The sequence below is a fragment of the Choloepus didactylus genome, chromosome 8, assembly GCF_015220235.1.
Source record: "Choloepus didactylus isolate mChoDid1 chromosome 8, mChoDid1.pri, whole genome shotgun sequence".
In the NCBI taxonomy this organism is placed as follows: domain Eukaryota; kingdom Metazoa; phylum Chordata; class Mammalia; order Pilosa; family Megalonychidae; genus Choloepus; species Choloepus didactylus.
In genome coordinates this window covers 116,855,755-116,874,607 of record NC_051314.1, presented here as the reverse complement: position 1 = coordinate 116,874,607, position 18,853 = coordinate 116,855,755, and the positions used below count along the sequence as shown (strand labels likewise).

The following is an 18,853-nucleotide window of genomic DNA, read 5'->3' as shown; positions in this document are numbered from 1 at the left end:
ATCAACTCAAGTGTCTATCAATAATAAGTGAGTGGAAAAACACAATGCTGTGTGTATTTACAATGTAATATTATTCAACTATAAAAAGGAATGATGTTCTGATACATGTGAAAACATAGATGAACCTTGAAGACATCACACTGAGTGAAATAAGCCAGACATAAAAGGACAGATATTGTATGACCTCACTTATAAAATATAGTTAGAATAAGCAAATTCATAGAGTTAGAAACTAGAATAAAGGTACCAGGGACTGGGGTGGGGCTAGGGAATGAGGAGTTAATACTTAACAGGTACGGAGTGTCTGTTTGGGATGATGGAAAAGTTTGGTAATGGATGGTGGTGATGGTAGTACAACATTGTAAGTGCAATTAACACCATTGAATTATATTTTTGAATGTATTTATAAGTAATTTTTGGTTGTAGATATGTTATTAGAATAAAAATTTTTAAGAAAAATTTTTGATATCTACATAGGGAAAAAAAGAATCTTGATCCTTCCCTCACAACATACACTAAAATTCACTGGATATGGATTATAGATCTAAAGACAAATGAAAAAACTATAAAGTATTTAGAAGAATATATAGGAAGTCTTTTTAACATTGGGTTAAATAAAGATTTCTTAAGATGCGAAAAGCACTGATCATAAAAAAATTGTTAAATTGTACTGCATCAAAATTAAAAACTTCTGCTCCTCAAAAGATACCATTGAGTAAATGAGAGAAAATATTTGCTGTATCTAACAAAGAACTTGAACTCAGAATATAAGAATACCACTTACAACTCAAAAGACATACAAGCCTTAAAATAATCAAAAGATTAGAACAAATATTTAAAAAAAGATTACAGTGGCTATTAAACACTTGAAAAGGTGCTAAATACCATTAGTTGTTAGTGAAATTCAAATTAAAACCAGAATGAAATACCACCCACATCCATTAGAATGGTGAAAATGAAAAAGACTGACAATACCTACTTTTGGTGATGATGTGGATCAACTGAAACTCTTCTGTTTTGCTGGTGGGAATGTATGATAGTACAGTCACTTTGGAACACATTTTGACAGTTTCTTATAAAGTTAAATATTCATTTATCATATACCCAACAATTCCACTCCTGGATATACATCCAAGAGAAATGAAGACATGTGTCCATAAAAATATCCATACACAGACCTATTCATAGCAGTTTTTTTTTTTTTTATAACACCCCCACACAGGAAACAACCCAAATGTCCATAATCAGGTGAATGGATAATCAGATTGGGGTATAGCCACACAGTGGAATATACCACAGCAATAAAAAGGAATAAACTACCTATACAGCAACATTAATGAACTCAAAACATAATGCTGAGAAAAAGAAACTGAATATAAAAGAGTATATACTGTATGATTCCATTTAGATGAAATTCTAGATAAGGGAAAACTAATCTATGGTAAAAAAATCAGATTATTGTTGCCTTGGATGGGGAAAGATAGCAGTGACTGACTGAAAAAGGGTCTGAGGGCATATCTGGAAAAGTTCTATATCTTGATTTAGGTGGTGGTTACACAGATGTGTTCATTTATCAAAACTCATCAAACTATACATTTTAAATGAGTGTGTGTTATTGTTTATAATTATACCTCAATAGAGTTGACTTAAAAAAAATCTTATTTCCTAAAGTTGCCCTGAGAATATATACATATATAACTATATATGTACAATATTTAGCAAATGTCTTGCATATGGTGTTTAGTACATTTATCTACTATAACAGTTATCATCAGGAGACTTAGAGTTTTATTGAGGAGCAGGGCAATGGTGGAAAGAAATGGAAGTGTGTACACTCACCAGTTATACGCTGCTCAGACTGACTGAAATTCAAGAAAACACTTAACTGCTAACTTTAAAAAATTCAAACTGAAAAACAGTTTAAGCTATTTTGAGAGCTCACCAGTAATCTAATATTGTGTGCATATAACATTAAATATGAGCGGCTCTGAAATACAAGAATATAAGATATGATCTCCTTTAAGTGACACTTTATAGACAAAGACCTTGGTAGAAATATTCATTACAAATGAAGAAGAAATTTTGTTAGCATAACCTTCATTTCAGTTTTCCAACAAGAGTTTGTCAATATTAGCAAGAGATATGCTTCATCTCAAGATACAGACATGTAATACCACAATGGAATGAAACCTTCAGCGTGGGCCAGCAGTGAGAAGCAATACGGGATACTTTCTGGGGAAGACTTTGATTGAACTGAAGGTAGTCTAACCAGAAAAATAAAATTGTTTTATAGTTGGCAATTGATTTGACTCATGAGTCCTATCAAGCATTAAGTGGGGGATTGCACTTAGGTAATATAAAGAACAACAATACACAATTGCATGTGCATAAGATTATTTGTACTTTTAGTAATTCAGTGCTTGATGTAGGTTTTCAGAGTAGATTTTTCTCTTAAAATCATCTAAGCAACCACCCCCTCACCCACCAAGAGAGTCAGATGCTCTCTTAGGCTGCAAAGATGGCTAGTCTCTGTTCTGAAAGGGTGAGGCAGAGACTTGCTGTAGAAGCCTCATTAGAAGGCTGATCTGGTTAGTGAAGACCACAATAATTGCATTGGATGAAGAATGAACAAAAAGGTAAGGGTCAAATCTTTGAAGGTCTATAATGTGTAAGAGAGAACGGAATTTTTCTTTGCACCTCTAAAGGCCAGAAGCAAAACTGATGAGTAGGAAGTACAATATAGGAGATTTGGGTTTCAGATGTTTTGCCTGAGCTCTGCTTCAAAGGATACGTTGGGTGTTGTCGGGAGTTTGTGGATGACTGGGCCACATGTGTCTCACTATTCAACAAGCCAGTCTGAGCTTGTTCTCAGAGCAGAGTGAGGGGTTCAAGAGAATGTGAATGTTTCGGCCACCAAAGAGCCTTGGGTTAGAACTGGTACGCTGTCCTTTTCATCAAATCCCGTTGACTAAAGAGCATCACAAGCCTAGCCCAGATTCAGTAGGTGGGGAAATAGATTGGACGAACTGCAAATCCACACTGCAAAGAGAATAGGCACAGGGAAGCTAATAATTGGACCACGAGTATCCTCAATTTATTACAAGAGGTAATCATCAGAGAGATGAGAAGTGCTAATATAACCCTATTATAGAGCCAGAGTTAGACACGCGGCAAGACATTTTGAGATTAACCATATTTAGTGTACAGAACTTCTTAAAGGTAATGGAAAGGTGAGCCACACTGGGACTGCCAGTTCTGAATTTTTTTTAACTTAAGCAGTGTTCCTAACAGATGTCCAATAAGCTGACAAATGTATAAAAATTTTAAAATAGCAGATGATATCAATTATAAAATTATAGTGTCTGGAGAAATTTGACCAGAGGTACCAGAGTAAATAGCTAGCAATATGAGTGTTCTAGAGGTATGAAGATTAATTATATAGTAAGAGAACCAGGGACTTCTGTTTACAGACAGAGTTAAATTATCACAGCAACTCTAGAGAAGACTTTTGAATTAATGACTGATTTCAAACAAAGCATTTAATGTCACCACTTGAAATGTTTCAGTAATAATTCAAATGGTTTAATTCTAAGCCACTTATGATTAAATTTCAAATATGCTAAGGTATTATTAGACATTTATGGGAAAAATCATTTTCCCCCTGCAAATTAAATGTTCTTCTTTGAGAATGATGCAAGTTATGATGGGGGTTCTTGTTTCTTTTTAATTATAGCCCAAGCACTTACATGGATGAAGCAGCAATATGGTCTCTATTTTACTTTGGAGCCATTATTACCAAAATGCAAAATATCTCAATCTCTAGCCTTCTCCCCCTCCCTCTTGGTTTTCTTTTTAATCCCGTAAAAGCATCTGTCTTTGATTTCAAGTGGAGTACCTGCTGTGCAGGATGCAATGCAAATCCAATTTGTGTGTAACAAAACCAAATGGACTGAAATGAACTCTGCATTTTAAAGATGTTTTTGTTTAATCATCACCATCACTCCTCTTTAATGAATGCATAATCAAGTTAAACTTCAGGCAAGAAAGGGAATGGCTCTTCTTAAGACAGAGAAAGCAAAATTCTTGTGATATCCCTCATTGCAGATCTACCTCCTATTCCTGTGTTGGCAGGAAAGAAATAAGAAAGATCTGCAAATGCATGTTGTGGTAAGGTGTTGGGAAGCATGGTAAGAGCAGCAACACTGCTCATTTTTTCTGCTTTCTCCAGAAATAATTACTCCTAGTGTTTTGAGCAGAAAGTTAGGATGCAGGATTCCTGTTCTCCCTTTTTGGCTGCATTTCACAGAAGATAAGGTATAATAAAGTACTTCGGGAATTTAGGGGAGGTTACACCTTTCTGTGTTATGCCTTATCTACCTGCATGTTGGTCATTTCCTAAATACAGGGTTTGTGTTCATAGTGAAACTTCTGTGTCTGTCTTTTAGAAGGAAAGAATCTCTTACAAAGACCCCAACTTGTCAAAGGACTTTTGTACAGTCATACATTGGACAGATGGGTCAATTGCAAACAAGGCAATGAGATAAGAGAATGTTTTATCATGCTAGACCCTGAGAAATAATTTAGTTTAGTCATTTTACAGATGAGAAAGCCAAACTTGAAATGTGCAGTGACTAACTTAGGGTCAGATGGTTCATGAGTGGAACAGTCAGACCTGGAACACTGGCCTCTTGACCCTCAGTCTTGCCAAAGCCGTCTGTACAGTTTCAATGTATTATGTCCCCCCAAATGCCATTATCTTTGATGCAGTCTTGTGTGGGCAGGAAATGTATTGGTGTTGATTGCGTTGGAGACTTTTGATTGGATGTTTCCATGGAGATGTGATCACTCAATTGTGGGCGAGATCATTCATTGGATAATTTCCATGGACCTGTGGCCCTGCCCATTCAGCCTGTGCCTTGATTAGTTTACTGGAGCACTATATAAGCTCAGACAGAAGGAGCAAGCTTGCTACAGCATACTTTGAAGAATGCACAGGAGCTCAGAGAGGAGCTGAAGATGACAGACAGTTTGAAGATGGCCGTTGAAAGCAGACTCTTGCTCCGGAGAAGCTAAGAGAGGACAAATGCCCCAAGAGCAACTGAGAGTGACATTTTGAAGAGGAGCTATGGCCTAGAGAGGAACGTCCTGGGATAAAGCCATTTTGAAACCAGAACTTAGAGCAGATGCCAGCCATGTGCCTTCCCAGCTAACAGAGGTTTTCTGGATGCCAATGGCCATCCTCTGATTGTTGATGCATTACCTTGGACACTTTATGGCCTAAAGACTATAACTATGTAACCAAATAAACCCTCTTTATAAAAGCCAATCCATTTCTGGTATTTTGCATTCTGGCAGCATTAACAAACTAAAACACCATCCTGAAAGAAAACATTTTGTTACCATAAAACAGAGTTAGTAGATCTCAAAGAGGAAATATATTCTAGAAAAATTGTTAGGCATTGAACTGCCTATGTAAGCCTTGTAGTCAAGGTGTGTGGATAACAATAGGGTTAGAGTCAATGTAAGCTCCTAGAAATGCTTATTTTGGTTGTCAAGCAAAAATACAGGGATTTTTGAGGCATAGAACACAGGACTCTTTCTTCTGATTATTTTTAGTGGAAAAGAATTGGGATTGGCTTTATTTATAGCTGAAAGTCTACATTGTGGAATTTGCAAAACTCTGAGACAGACAGCTTGAACATCTGCCATCAGGCCTAAAATTCCAATGTTGCCAGTTATTTTTATGTGATAAGTGATTGCCTTCTATCAAGGGGAAAATTCTCCTAGAGCAGTAACTCTGTAAACCAACATTTGTGTTTTACTCTTTAATTTCAAAAGTTTCATCAATTTGTTTTCTGTTTAAGAACATCTATCTGAGAGCAGAGTTCTGCAATTGTAAAAGACTGACCAAACTTTTGGTGACTGATGGAAAGGTGATGGCATGTTGGAAATGGCCTAGAGGGAAAGTCTGTTAGGATCTGCAGTGAGGTATAGAAAGCAGGGGGATGGACCAAAATGGAGAAAGGCTCAGAGCTAGATACATTTATTCACATGTTCTTTGAGGGTGGCTGCCTCTAAATTAAGTCACTTGGAGAGCAGATATAATAACCTATGCTCCAAAGATTTTATCGTAGGAGATCTCTTGTCCTTTACCTGAATGATGACATTTTGAGAGATTGTTTATTCTTCTTCTTCATTTTGGAGTTTGTCTATAAAAAGAGGTTAACAAATCTGTGCTAACTTATAAAATAATTTATGATTAACTGTTCTGATATTTTCTAGATAAAAGGGTTTAATAAGAAAGTTTCTTTTTTTAAAAAAAAATTTGGTTTCCTGCTCAAGAAAATGTGAACTTCAAGCAAATTATTTTGATGAGTATACTTTCACAATATAAAAGAAGCTTTAATATTTAGGTTGCTCATCAGGTATCCAAATAAGGATCTGAATTTGGATTTTAAATGGTTTTAAAATCTGCCATGTGGTAGGAAGAAAGACTATGACCATAATAATTACACCACATTTTAAGAGAACCACCTTTCTATGGTATTTTATATAGCCGAAATATTTTATATCATATGAGAAAAACACCAAACAACTTCCAATAATGTTATTCTAAAGAGGTTAAAAGACACATGTGTTCTTTCCTCACTGAAAGATTTCAGTTCCTAAATCGCACTAGCCAGTCAATCTCTCAAACGTTTTCATTTTTCTTCAATTCAAAGCTCTTTTCAATACTGGTGTGCCTCTGGGGCCAAAAGATCATCCATGCAAATGGACCAAGGCAAAATAGTCTTATATATATATTTGATGAGAGTGATGTCATCTACTTTGTTCAAATGTGGTAGATAATTTTAGACAGTGTACTATATGACATAAGTGTCCAAAAATGAGATTATTTGGGGAGATATACCACCAACTGAAATATAGACAGAAGTATACTGGTTACCAAAGAGCCCCATTTACTAAAATCTAAAAAAATCATTAAAACCAGAAAATTTTTAAGACCTTTTGTAGCACAAGGGTCTATATCAAAATCAAAACATATCTTTGTCCCGATAATTCAGTTGTTATCAACCTTCATGGCCACTGGATGTCCCCACTCTTCCTCAAATGCAGCTGAGGCATCACTTAACTGGCAGTTATAAAAACAATGCATTTTCCAGGGAGTCTTCCGAAAGATCCTGCACAAGTTCTGGGTGTGCTTGGCAGCATGGCTTGTGTCCGGATACGGCAGGGTGGACTAGAAATGAATGGGTGACTTAGAGACTGAGGTCAGTGGAAGGGATTCTTTGAGTTGTGTCACATTGCGTCAGCGCTTATTTACTTCCGTAATCCCCTCCAATTGCCAGTTATTGTAAAAAGCTCTAAAAGGGAGGTAAGTCTGAGGATACTGCTGCTGTAATTACCATAGGTGAAACAGGTATGAGTTGGGAAGGGTCAGAACATGGGAGACTGCTGACCCTGCAAAATACATGAAAAACTGCCTCATGGGAGTGAGGAATACAAAATTTATGGAATTCTTTAGCACACTAGAAGGCCTGAAGTTTGATCATTTATGTATTCTCAGTAGTTGTACCTAACCAGGTAGCAGTCGTGGGGTAGCTGAACACTGGACTTAGAGTTAGGAGACCGGTGTTTGAATCCTATACCTACGTCTTACTTATTCTGTGACACTGGGTGAACTTGCTTTGATTCTCTTAACCTCAGGCCCTTGTCTGTAAAATGGGGATAATAGTACTGCTCTAAGATTTGTTGAGAAACTTAAGTGATATTTTATATAAGAAAGAGCCTAAGACACAGCAGTTAGGAATAAATGTCAAATTTATTGGGAATTTGGGAGGCAATTACAAGTTAGAAAAAGGATTTTAAATCTTCAAAAGATCTTTGGTTTAGTTAAAATGGAAAATAGAAGGTTTTAGTTTACTTACAATATATTTTATTATCTACTCAGAGTTAATGAAAATTATTTAACCACATAGTTCCCCTTTGGAATTGTCAGAGAGGGAGAATTATGCACAGCTAGTGAAAGCCTCACCTAAAAGAAACCCTTGGAAAGTGGGACCTTCTTAAAAGAAAAATGCTACAGTTAATTTTTAGGATTTTAAAGAGGGGGAAGTAGAGTGCAAATGAAATGAGTTTCTTTACTGATTAAGTAGCTGCAGTACAGAACTCTGTGCAAAGTTTAAGCAAAACGACTTTGCACCATCAATCACATGGTGGTGTAGAAGTTAAATTGAGAGGACAAAGTGCAGTAGAATTGACATCATTTGTTCTGGAACCAGGGACTGACGCATTCAGAGAATAAGGAAAACTGAATTTTCCTCTCTGAATGGGTTCGATCAGGCTCCCAAATGAAGTCTCGTTTCTCTAATGACATTCTGCTTCTAGACTATTTTATATTCATTTGGGGAAAACAGTAAAACTGTTTGTAACTAAGGAGCAGTCCCCGCACGCAGTTCCTGCTGGGAAAACAGTATTGGAGCACATCTACAGGGAGAGTGCTCATGATCACTCCTAAGCATGGACTACCAAGCTACTAATTGGTATTTCTCAAAGGAGGAAGCAGACTTTGTCTTTTGGTGATGTGATCTCTAAAATAGCACAAATTTCTCTATATAGTTTAGTAAAAATTAAAAAAAAAATCAGATCATACTTCTGGCATTGGCAGCTTAACTAAATTAATGCAGAGATACTGTCTGATTTGAAGAAGTAAGAGTCAGAGTCAAAGGTTTTTTATTAGCTTTGGGTTGGTTGAGAGAGAATCGAAACTGCTGAGAGTTGGGGAGATGAAGAAATCATCCCGAGTCCATGGCCAAAGCACAACTCATGTAAATTGACTTTGGCTGATGTGTGGAAAGCTTCTATTGACCGTATTCTGTAAAAAGAAACCACCACAACATAACAAGGTTCTGCTTGTAACAAATTACAGGCTCTGCTGCCTTTAAGATCTCTGTCACAAAGACATAGACATGAGTTTGCCAAGAAATGAGAAAAAGTCTTACTGATATTTTCCCCTTTTTGGGAAGTAATCCTATGTCTTGATTACAGGTTAGGTACTTTTACTTAGTCAATGAATGCCAATGGCAAAAAATACTGCCCTTTGCAAATAAAATTGGTGCCCTTGAAACTAGTTTTCTGTTGTGGTAATAAGCTTGACTTAATCTATCCAGACTATTTCTTCATGTCACCATGTTGTCTAGTTGTTTATGGTTTGGGAGATGGCTGAATGAATAGGAGCCGAACCATCAAGCAAAGCTGGCTCTTCTTTCGGAGCATCCAACTATATAGCTATGACCAGCTGTACTAACAGACCACAGAAGTCTAGAGGGAGCCCAAATTTTGGTTATCAGTATCACCCAAAGGTCTTGTTTAAAGCACAGTCTTGGGCCTCATCCTCAGAGATTCTGATGCAGTGGATCTACTGTAGGGCCCAAGACTCAGCATTTTTAATAAGTATCACTTACTGGTGGTTGATACTCAGATGGTTCTTGGACCAATGGTGAGAAACATTGGTAAGCGATGCTTGACATCTGAATTCACTGGAGACTAGTCAGGACTCTGAAGAAATAAACGTTATCTTCCTGATAAGGGAAGAGATGTGATATGGAGCGGGGAAACTGGGAGAGGGAAGGAATGAAGAGGGGAAACAAAATTGGCTAGGTGTCTGTAGTATTGCCTACTGTCTTAATGTGCCAGGGCTGCTATGGGATATACCATACAATGGGTTAGCTTAAACAGCACGCATTCATTGGCTTATGATTTCAGAGGCTAGAAGTCCAACATCGAGATGTTTTCTTCCCAAAGCCTGTAGCATTCTGGTGCTGGCTTGTCACAAACTTGGGGGTTCCTTGGCTTGCGTCTCTGCCTCCCGGCACCTGGTGTTCTCTCTCTCCTTGTGTCTGCTCTTCTGGATTCCACTGACTTCCTGCTTCTTATTCCTCCCTGTGGCTTTCTCCTGACTTCTGACTTCCTGTTTCTTTTCTTTATAAGGCATCCGGTAATATAAGTTAAGACCCACACTGATTCAGATGACCACTCCTTAACTAAAAATAACATCTTCAAAGATCCTATTTACAAATAAATTCATACCTACAGGAATGGGGATTCAGAACATGGTTTTTGAGAGGGGACATAATTCAATCTACCACAAGTGATACAACCTGGGAAATGTATCAAAACTTTCTTCCACTACCAGATCAATTACTACCCATTGTTCACTTCGGGCTGTGGACCATGCATGATGTGTAGAGTAGAGGATCTGAGCGCAGGGACTCTGGCCACATGTCTAAGTTTGTCTCCTGGCCCTGCTGATTATTAGCTGTGTGACTTTAGGAAAGTTACTTAATTTCTAAGTATCTCCATTTCCTCATTTGTAAATTGGGGATAATAATGGTACTTACTCCATAGAGTTGTTATGAGAATGAAATGAGTGAATATAAATAAAAGTGCTCAGAACAGTGCCTGACCCTTAGTAAGAGCTAGATAAAGGTTACCTATTACTGCTATTACTTAAAATTCAATGCTTTTGGGGGGAAGGACAAGGGATACAGTTGGGGCTGGAAAATGAAGCAATGGGATGGGGTTTCTCAGAGTAGAAGAAAAGGATATGATGCTTGTCAGCCCTAAAGTTGTGCCAAGACATTTTCTTACCAGGCTTTTTTTTTTTTAGGATAAGGTATCTTGTAAACTTGTATGTGTTTGAACTTTCACATTTTTGGTGTTCTCTTTTGCTTTTTGTTTTGATTTGCTTCTTGGGAAAGTCCTGTGTGAAAAACTCCAAAGTGGAGGTAAAGGAATTAATGCCCTAGAGTAGGCGTTCCTGGGTTGGAGGGGATCTGTGAAGTCAAAGTTTTGCTTATATATACTGAAGTGCATTTGTAGATGTTGGGTAAAAATTTTTCCCCCAACAAATTCTGTAAGAGAACTGGGACCCAGGGAAAGGTTAAGAATCCTCCTCTGAGAGCCAGCTTGTCTGAGGCCTCTTCCTCTCTCTACTTTCAACTCCACTTTCTACAAACCTAGAAGAGTGGTGCTCAACCAAGGGCAATTTTTCTTTCTCCTTCTGGGGACATTTATCAGTGTCTGGAGACATTTTTAGTAGTCACGACTTGGGGGGTTGTGATGCCAGTTAGTGGGCAGAGGTCAGGATGCAGCTAACCATCCTGCAATGCATAGGACAGCCCCCTACAGTAAGGAATTATCTGGCCCTATATATCAATCATGCTGAAGTTGAGAAACCTTGCCCTAATGGTAATATTAGCAGAAGCCCAGAAGGAGACTGGAGGTAGGTCTGGAGAAGCTGGGCACTTAGTGAGGGGAAATGGCAGAGCTGGGGACGAAGGAGATGGCCATTCCTTTCCTTCTGGGCTGTTCCTTTAACATGAGCATGGGCTTCCTGTCAGCGAATCTGTCAGATGCCAGGGCAACTGATCTTGTTTTATGTACAGAGATACTCCTAACACTCTCTCTGTGTCAGTGTAACTTGGTAATACATAGGTGAGTTCCCATCACGTTGTCTTAAAACTTACCCCACTCATGGGTCAGATATTAGGCTTATTGAAACTCTGGATATTTGATTCAGAAGCAGGTTCATTTAAATTTCTTTTTTCTGTAGCATCCGCTTTATCAGGGGAGACATTTCATCACTTGGGTAATGGAGTCACTATAATAATTAGCACTAATTGATATCCAGGTAGGCAGCCTTAGTAGAAAGACTGACAACTAAATCACTTATAGCAGTGACCTAGGGAACTAGTCTCACAGGTGTGCATTTAGTAACATGAATGAAGTGGGAGGCAGAATTGAATGGGATTATTAAGTCAGTTCTCAGGAAGCATTATGTTTGTTGTAAACAATCAGCAAAATATTTATTTGGGCTAAAGTCGATGAAACACACACATGTACATAGACCCTGATCTCTACTTAATTATAGACAGATATCATAGGGTCTGTAAAATTATTCCTTGAATAATATATAGGTTGTGATTAGAAACCTGGGGATGAGATCACACATGTCCCAGTCATGTCTCCAGGGTGTCTTTGTGTGATTCTCACTTAACTTTTTTTTCAGATTCTCCATTATTAAAATCATCTGAAGCTCTATTGTTTTCTGCTCTGTAGCAACCCTTCCATACCTCTGGAGAACTACATTTGGAGGTGAGGCCAACTGCAGACAGAGCTGTGAAACTTAAAGAGAGGTGAGTTCATTAACTTTCTAGAGTTATAGCCTAGTTTCTGGGGAAAGAGAATATGGGATGAAAAAGAAAGCCGCTTAGAGGAAAACATTCCTTTTTGATGGATCACAGATGAGAAAATATGCAATGAAAAAACTGAGAGAGCCCGGGTATTTGCCATGAAAAATAAAATGTGCATTGGTAAGGTTTTGGCTTAATGGTATAGACCTGGAGAATAGACCCCAACAGAAGTTCTGCTTGTTCTCATAAGAGAACAGAACAAGAAGTGGTCTAGACTGTGTAAGGGCATAGTTGATGTAATCCAGAACAAGTGCAGCAGATGTCAAAGCTGTAAGAAGTGCCAGTAATCGTTGCCCTATTCTTGGGATTTATCTGTATTTGCCATTTTGGTGAGAAGAGAAAAGAAAGAACTATCTGAATTCCATTTCCAGCTTTGCCACTTAACTAGCTGAAAAAAAAAATTTTTTTTCATATGCCAAGAAAGAAGGGTTGAACTAATGACATTTACGGTCTTGTTCAGAGTTAAATTTCTATGAAAGGTGACTCCAAGAACACTAATTTCAAACCAAAATAACTTTCTATAGCAAAAATTTCTATGAGAAACAGAGTAACATTTCTATAATCTATCACCCTAGAACTCCCCAATCCTGAACGAGATCCTGGGCTCAGATCTTATCCTGGCTAAATTCATCATCAGAATTAATTTATTGCTAGTGAGTTCCAAGTTTGAGCCTAAACTGCTGTCACCCCAGAGAATGGGACACAGCTCACTCCTTTCGGCAAAACCAAGCCAGTGAGGTCATTCCCAAGGAGGCTATTTGTGCAAGAGACCTGACAACTCTATTCTCTGTCCAGAGAAGAAATTCTTGGAGAGAGTGCTGGGCACCCAAGCTTGCTCTAACTATGAAGCCTTGGTAGTCGAAAGGGGTTTGAATACATAGTAGTGTCTATATTATTCTGTTTCCAATAATACTTCCACAAGACCTGAGTGCCTGGTTACTTGGCTTTGTTATTTGTGAGGAAGATCAGGAAATGGGGAAAACCCTTTGGCAGAGAACAAAAGTGTGGTTTCAGCAAACTGAGGGCTTCAGAATATAGAACCTGAAAACCTCTAGCCAAGTAACAATGCCTGGGGCAGTGAACACACCTATGGGTTCTGACAGGTATCTAGCAGTGGGGGTACCTGAGGTGGTCTTGGTTGCACTGGGAAGCAGGACCTTATGGGTAGCCTCACTGTGGGTACCTGCTGCCGCTGTGCCCGTCTGATCCTCTTGAGTATTTTGGTGGTGTGGGGATGGGTGGTGGTGAGTATGGGTGTGTGTGAGACACAACAATGGTGCCTCCACCTGGGGTGGAGAAGGATTTTCCATGAAACTTCAGTGGGGCAGAAGAAACCACAATTGTGGGACAAGCATGGTATATAATTGTAATGCAATTTTCTCCCTCTTCTATCTCTAACATACCCATCTCTCCCTCCAGTGTCCTTCTAAAACATTCCCAGATCCCTCATGCTGGTATTCTGAAAACCACTCAGTCAGGAGTGAAATCTCCTGGGAAGTCTGAATAGAACTGAGCTGAACAGTTGCTGGGCTGAGTACTGTGATATTTGACAGCAGTTCTTATATAACAGTGAGAAATAGAAATGAGTTTTAGGGGTTCTGGGTAATTTGAGGCTAAATTTAGGATGATAATGGCTAGAGTTCCTGGAAAATGCTACAGGAAGCACCCAAATGGAGTATCCTGAAGCAGAATTTGTATACATACCAGGACTACAGCAGATGGATTGCTATACAACCTTACCTGGTGGCCCTGGCTTGGAAGGGCTGTGACTTTTTCCAGCTCCAAGATCAAGCATAATTGCTTAATTGTACTAATTTTCCTTCCTTGACACCCCAGATCATAACTTCTGCAATGGTCTCTGAAGCTGACCTCTATTTATTTTTGCTTCCTGGCATCTATTTACACTATTTTTGGTGAGTGTGTCCCAGTTTTCCTCTGGCAGACTACTCTATTCCCAACTTTCAATCTATGTGTTTCTCTCATATGTGGAATCTCCATCTTCAGCTTCTGGGTGGGAATGAGAAAGAGCCCTGAGTAATTAGAGAAGTATATGCTGGAGTCTCAGTGATTGGTTCAGAAATGGACACATGGCCCATTGGTTCCAATGAGATGTCCTGAGGCAATTGCTGGAACTTTTGAAAAAGAAACTCCCTCTAGCTTGTTTTTTTTTTTTTTTTTTTCCTAGCTTGTTTTTTGTAGCCATCTGGTAACCAGAAGAGAAGAGTCTGTTTGTGAGTAAAGCCAACATGTGGAGGAAAGAGATAGAAAGTAGAAAAAGAGGCAGTGAGTTCTGAATTTTTCTTGAGCTTTCCATAATGTTGTATCAAAGAACTCAGGACTGGCTTCAGTATGTGGGCTACACAGGCACACAGGGCCCCAAGCTTAGAAGGGCCCAGTACTTGGTTTAATACTCTGCTGTTGATGCCTTGAAAATCTTAATACACTTTATCTCTGAAGTTGTGTTTTGTAAGTGATGTCTTATGGGACAATGGAGCCTCCGTATTAGCAGAAGAGATACACGATACATATGTCTGACATTCTTTGCCACCCCATTTGCACATAGCATTCATGATGACCCATGAACACAGAATTCCAGAGGACCCCACAACACATAGGGGTTCAGCAAGACTCAAAGTAAGCACAAGGTAAGCCTGTAAGGTCAGTGACTGAGTAAATGGAGAGGGCTGGTGAGAGGGGAGCCGACAGTCCTGAGGAACCACTCTTCCCCTTCGAACCAGAACTTGCATCAAATGTAGAAAGAAGGCAGTGGAATTTTAAGAAACACAAACAGCCAAAGAAATGTGGGATCCTTTTTCACTTGCTTCTCTGTATTAGCCAACCACTTTCACTGAAAATGATGATGGAGAAGGAAAGAAACATCCATAGTTCCTTTTCCTTTCAGTCCATCCTACTTATCAGTGAACCTAAGATAGAGAGTGTTGGTAGGACGTGCACATATCAAGAAATGAAATAAAAAAGTTGAGTTAATGGTTAGAAGCATTTCCACTGTGCTGGTAAGAAAAATATACATCTGCATATGCAAGCTATGAAATAAGAATCTTACAATTTTGGTGATTCCACATGCAAGTTAAATGTCTTATATTTGCATTTAAAACTGGCATTGCACAGTTTAGAGAATGGTAAAATTCATGATAATAATTCAAAATATTAATTTTTTTTACTTAGAATGAGTCTTTAGCAATGTAAAAACACCATGACAAGTTGAGTAGAAGACCTCAAAATGGGGAAAAAGTCTTATTTTTTAGTAGCATTAATCACATTTTTTTCTCTGCTTTATGAACCACATTTTCATTTTTCACTGGGCTCTGCAAATTATATAGCCAGCACTGCAAGGGACTTTTCAATGACACAAACCAATAAATTTCCTTTTTCTTTATGACATTAGGTTCTTCTTCTTCTTCTCCTTTTTCTTTTTCTTTTGGTTTTTTTTTTTTTTTTTTGTCACTTAGAACTTTAAAAAGTGTAATTGAGATAGCTTCTCAGTGCAAAGTCCTAGCTTCTACTCCTTGTTATTCTGCCGTCCAAGGGCAATTTATTTTTAATGCTCTTATGCAACTCAGAATTGAGGGAAGATAGGCAGCTGAAGTTGCCACAGGAATGAAACCAGATGCTTGTGAAAATATACCTCCACACTTTATCCACTGAGCTCAAAAAATGTTAGGGCTAGTGGAGATCAGATATTAACCCCTTCATTTTCACAGATAATAGAATGAGGACTTGGGAAAGTCAAATTAAATCCACAAAGCTCCAGAAGCAAAGACCAGAACCCACATCTCCTCATGCCTGTGTTAGGATCCTTTCCATTCTACTCCATGATACTTCTGGGATCCTCCATGATACATTGTCCGCAGTACAGAGAGAAAAGGCATAATTTTCATCCATACATTGGTGTACCTGATTCCTTCAAACTACCAAAATATGTGCAATAGAAGAGTGTTTTTCTCATTTTAAACAGCTTATTTTATAGATGTAATGCAAATAAATTCACTTCTCATTCATTCAAGTCACAAATGCTACACTCTAAACTGAGATCTTTGTAGATGTGACTTCAGTTACAGTTTATGTAAAGTGATCAATAATTACAGAAGGCACCTTCTCTAAGGCAATATTGGGCTTCAGAGTCAGGATTGAGATTTGAAAGTGAGAGCATCGTCCATCCGTCCCCTAGAGTCAATTCCACATGCAGGGCATAGACTTTGTTCTCAAGAACTAACAGGAAGGAGTAAAAGCACTATTTTTTTCTTGCAAAAATTTCTAAAGAGGAATCACGTACAGGGTGGGTGGATATTTTTTATTTATTGAATGTTCTCAGCATTCCTCATTGGTGTCTCTAAGCAGCAGAACTAAGATCAATAGGAAGGCATAAAGTTGCAAGATGGGAATAAAAAATGAGCTTAAGAGTAATGCTTGTTAAAATGCAGATACCTGCTTGAGAGGCAGTGGAGGCTGCGTGACCCAGATCCTCACAAGCTCTTCTTTCTACTTGCATGACAGTACCAGTGCTATGACCACCTTGGAAACAGCTCTTTCCAAAGTATTGAGAGACATAAAGTACTGTGGAGACAGTGACAAGGAGCATGTGACTTCACGTGAAATGCCTGTTCAAAGTTGAGAAGTTTGTCACCGCCTTAAATGCACACAATTATAAAGTAATGGGGCTGTGTTTTGGATTGTTTCCTGTTTTTCACAAATAAACTAATAAATCCGAATGAATGTTTTCATTCAAAGTTGTCACCTTGACAATACTTATGGTATAATGCAGTTGGCCATTGCTCTAAACATCTTTGGGATTCCCTTTATTTTTTGTCCCTTGAATTTTGGAAGCTGCCAGAAGCCAGCAAATGCCAAGCTTGGTGAATAAAACCATGATTTAAGCTGACCATTTTTTCATTTCTCTTTCTTCTTTCCCTTTTTCTTTCTTTTACAATTGGTAATCAAAAATAGAGAGTCAATATAAACTAATGGAATTGATTTTCTTGTATGGTTTATTGACCGATACCAGAGGCTTAAGAAGGGCTTGAACAAGACAACATTGTAGAGTCTCCCAAGATGGCTGTTCTGAAGGGGCCAATGTTCAAATACATTTGATTATGTTTGTAAAACAGACACACAGACACATGCACCTTGTATAGTGGTTGCAGTATTTTCATGTGTCTTGTTTGTCTATGAAATATAACTTTATTTTATGTAATTCAAATAAATACACATTCAGAGACATCATTACTCCCTGGTTATAGACAACACAATCTAAATCAATTCTAAGTTTTCTCAATTTCTGGCTTAAATTCCATCAAGTTAAAATTTTTCCTTTTTTTTTTTTTTCTAATCCCTGGGGCTTTCTAAATGGTGAGGTTTTCACAGCCTCACAGTAATGGTGAGGAGATAGTATTTAGTCCTTGCTCTTTACCTGTTCTGCACTGGTCTCAACTGAGATACACAACAGTCCTATTTGGTCCTCCAGGGCTCCTCCTGTGCAGTGACCCCTCACCATGACACAAGGACTGTCTGGGTCACTTACCCGCTCTCTCATACACACACCCTCAGAGCTGCAAAGGTGGGGAAGAGGGACTGTACAGAGTGTCTTCCATACCCCTTGAAGATGCCGGGACTTGGGTAAATCTTGGACCCTCTGCCTCAGACATTCCATGAAGCCATTCATCTCTTGCTCTGGTGGTGTTGGAAAAAAATCTGTGATCAAATTCCTAGCAGGTAACAGGATCTCTATTACTGTGAGGGTAATAGCAGTACCTGAATGGCTGATTGAATGCAGTGGCTGCTTCCCAGAGTTCTGGAAGAGAAGTAGGGTGCATATTTTCTCATGTTTTGGTTTCCTCAAATTATCCAAGTGTTTTATTATTTTCTCCATTCTCTTTGAAACTAATCCTGGGGTATGGGTGGGGAGAAGAGGACGAGGCAACTTCAAAGAAACCCTACAAGAATAACTAGATCTCCAAGGACTTTCCGTCACAGTGTGGTCACTTGGGGAGGCTGCCAGATTCTGAACCGTTCCTCCTTCTCCTCTCCCCACCTGTTTGGCTAAATTCTACTCATCTTTTAGGTTTTAGATGAGACCTCTCTTCTTGAGTCTTCTCTAGACTGTGTGCTCTCTGAGGGCAAAGTCTTTGCTGTCCTTGTCATCTCGGAATTACCAGATATGTGCTGGCACATCAGGCCATCAGTACTAGTCATCAAAGGTTTAATGTGAATATGAAAGATTGAACCCTTTGACTCAGGGTATTTTGACATTTCTTAGGGTTACTGGTGTTTTCTAGATTTTACTACTTCAGTTAACTGAGAAATCTGAAAGTATTTTAGTCCTTGCTGCATCTTTGAACCTGGAGATAGTGGGTGAAGTGGGAAATGTTCTTATCTCCAAGAAAAAAATCCCTTAAACAGACTAAAACCTAGGAAGGTGATTTCATTTTAAGATGTTATTTGTCTAACTTTCAAGATAGTTGCTTTTTTTAGAAAAATCACATACATTCAATGTCCTATTAGAGTGCTTTGGGACCTTCTGAGAGCTGACAAAACCAGTCATCATGTGCACATTTTCTGTTACATAACTAACAATTCATTTC

The 18,853-nt window shown here is 38.5% G+C and overlaps 1 long non-coding RNA gene across 1 annotated transcript; it reads left to right on the top strand.

Moving 5' to 3' along the window:
• The first annotated feature begins 7,173 nt into the window (after positions 1-7,173).
• On the top strand, positions 7,174-16,899 carry LOC119542100. The gene is made up of 3 exons (XR_005218420.1): positions 7,174-7,271; positions 12,121-12,197; positions 16,770-16,899. It is a non-coding gene; the product is annotated as an uncharacterized LOC119542100 (long non-coding RNA).
• Positions 16,900-18,853: the final 1,954 nt, after the last annotated feature.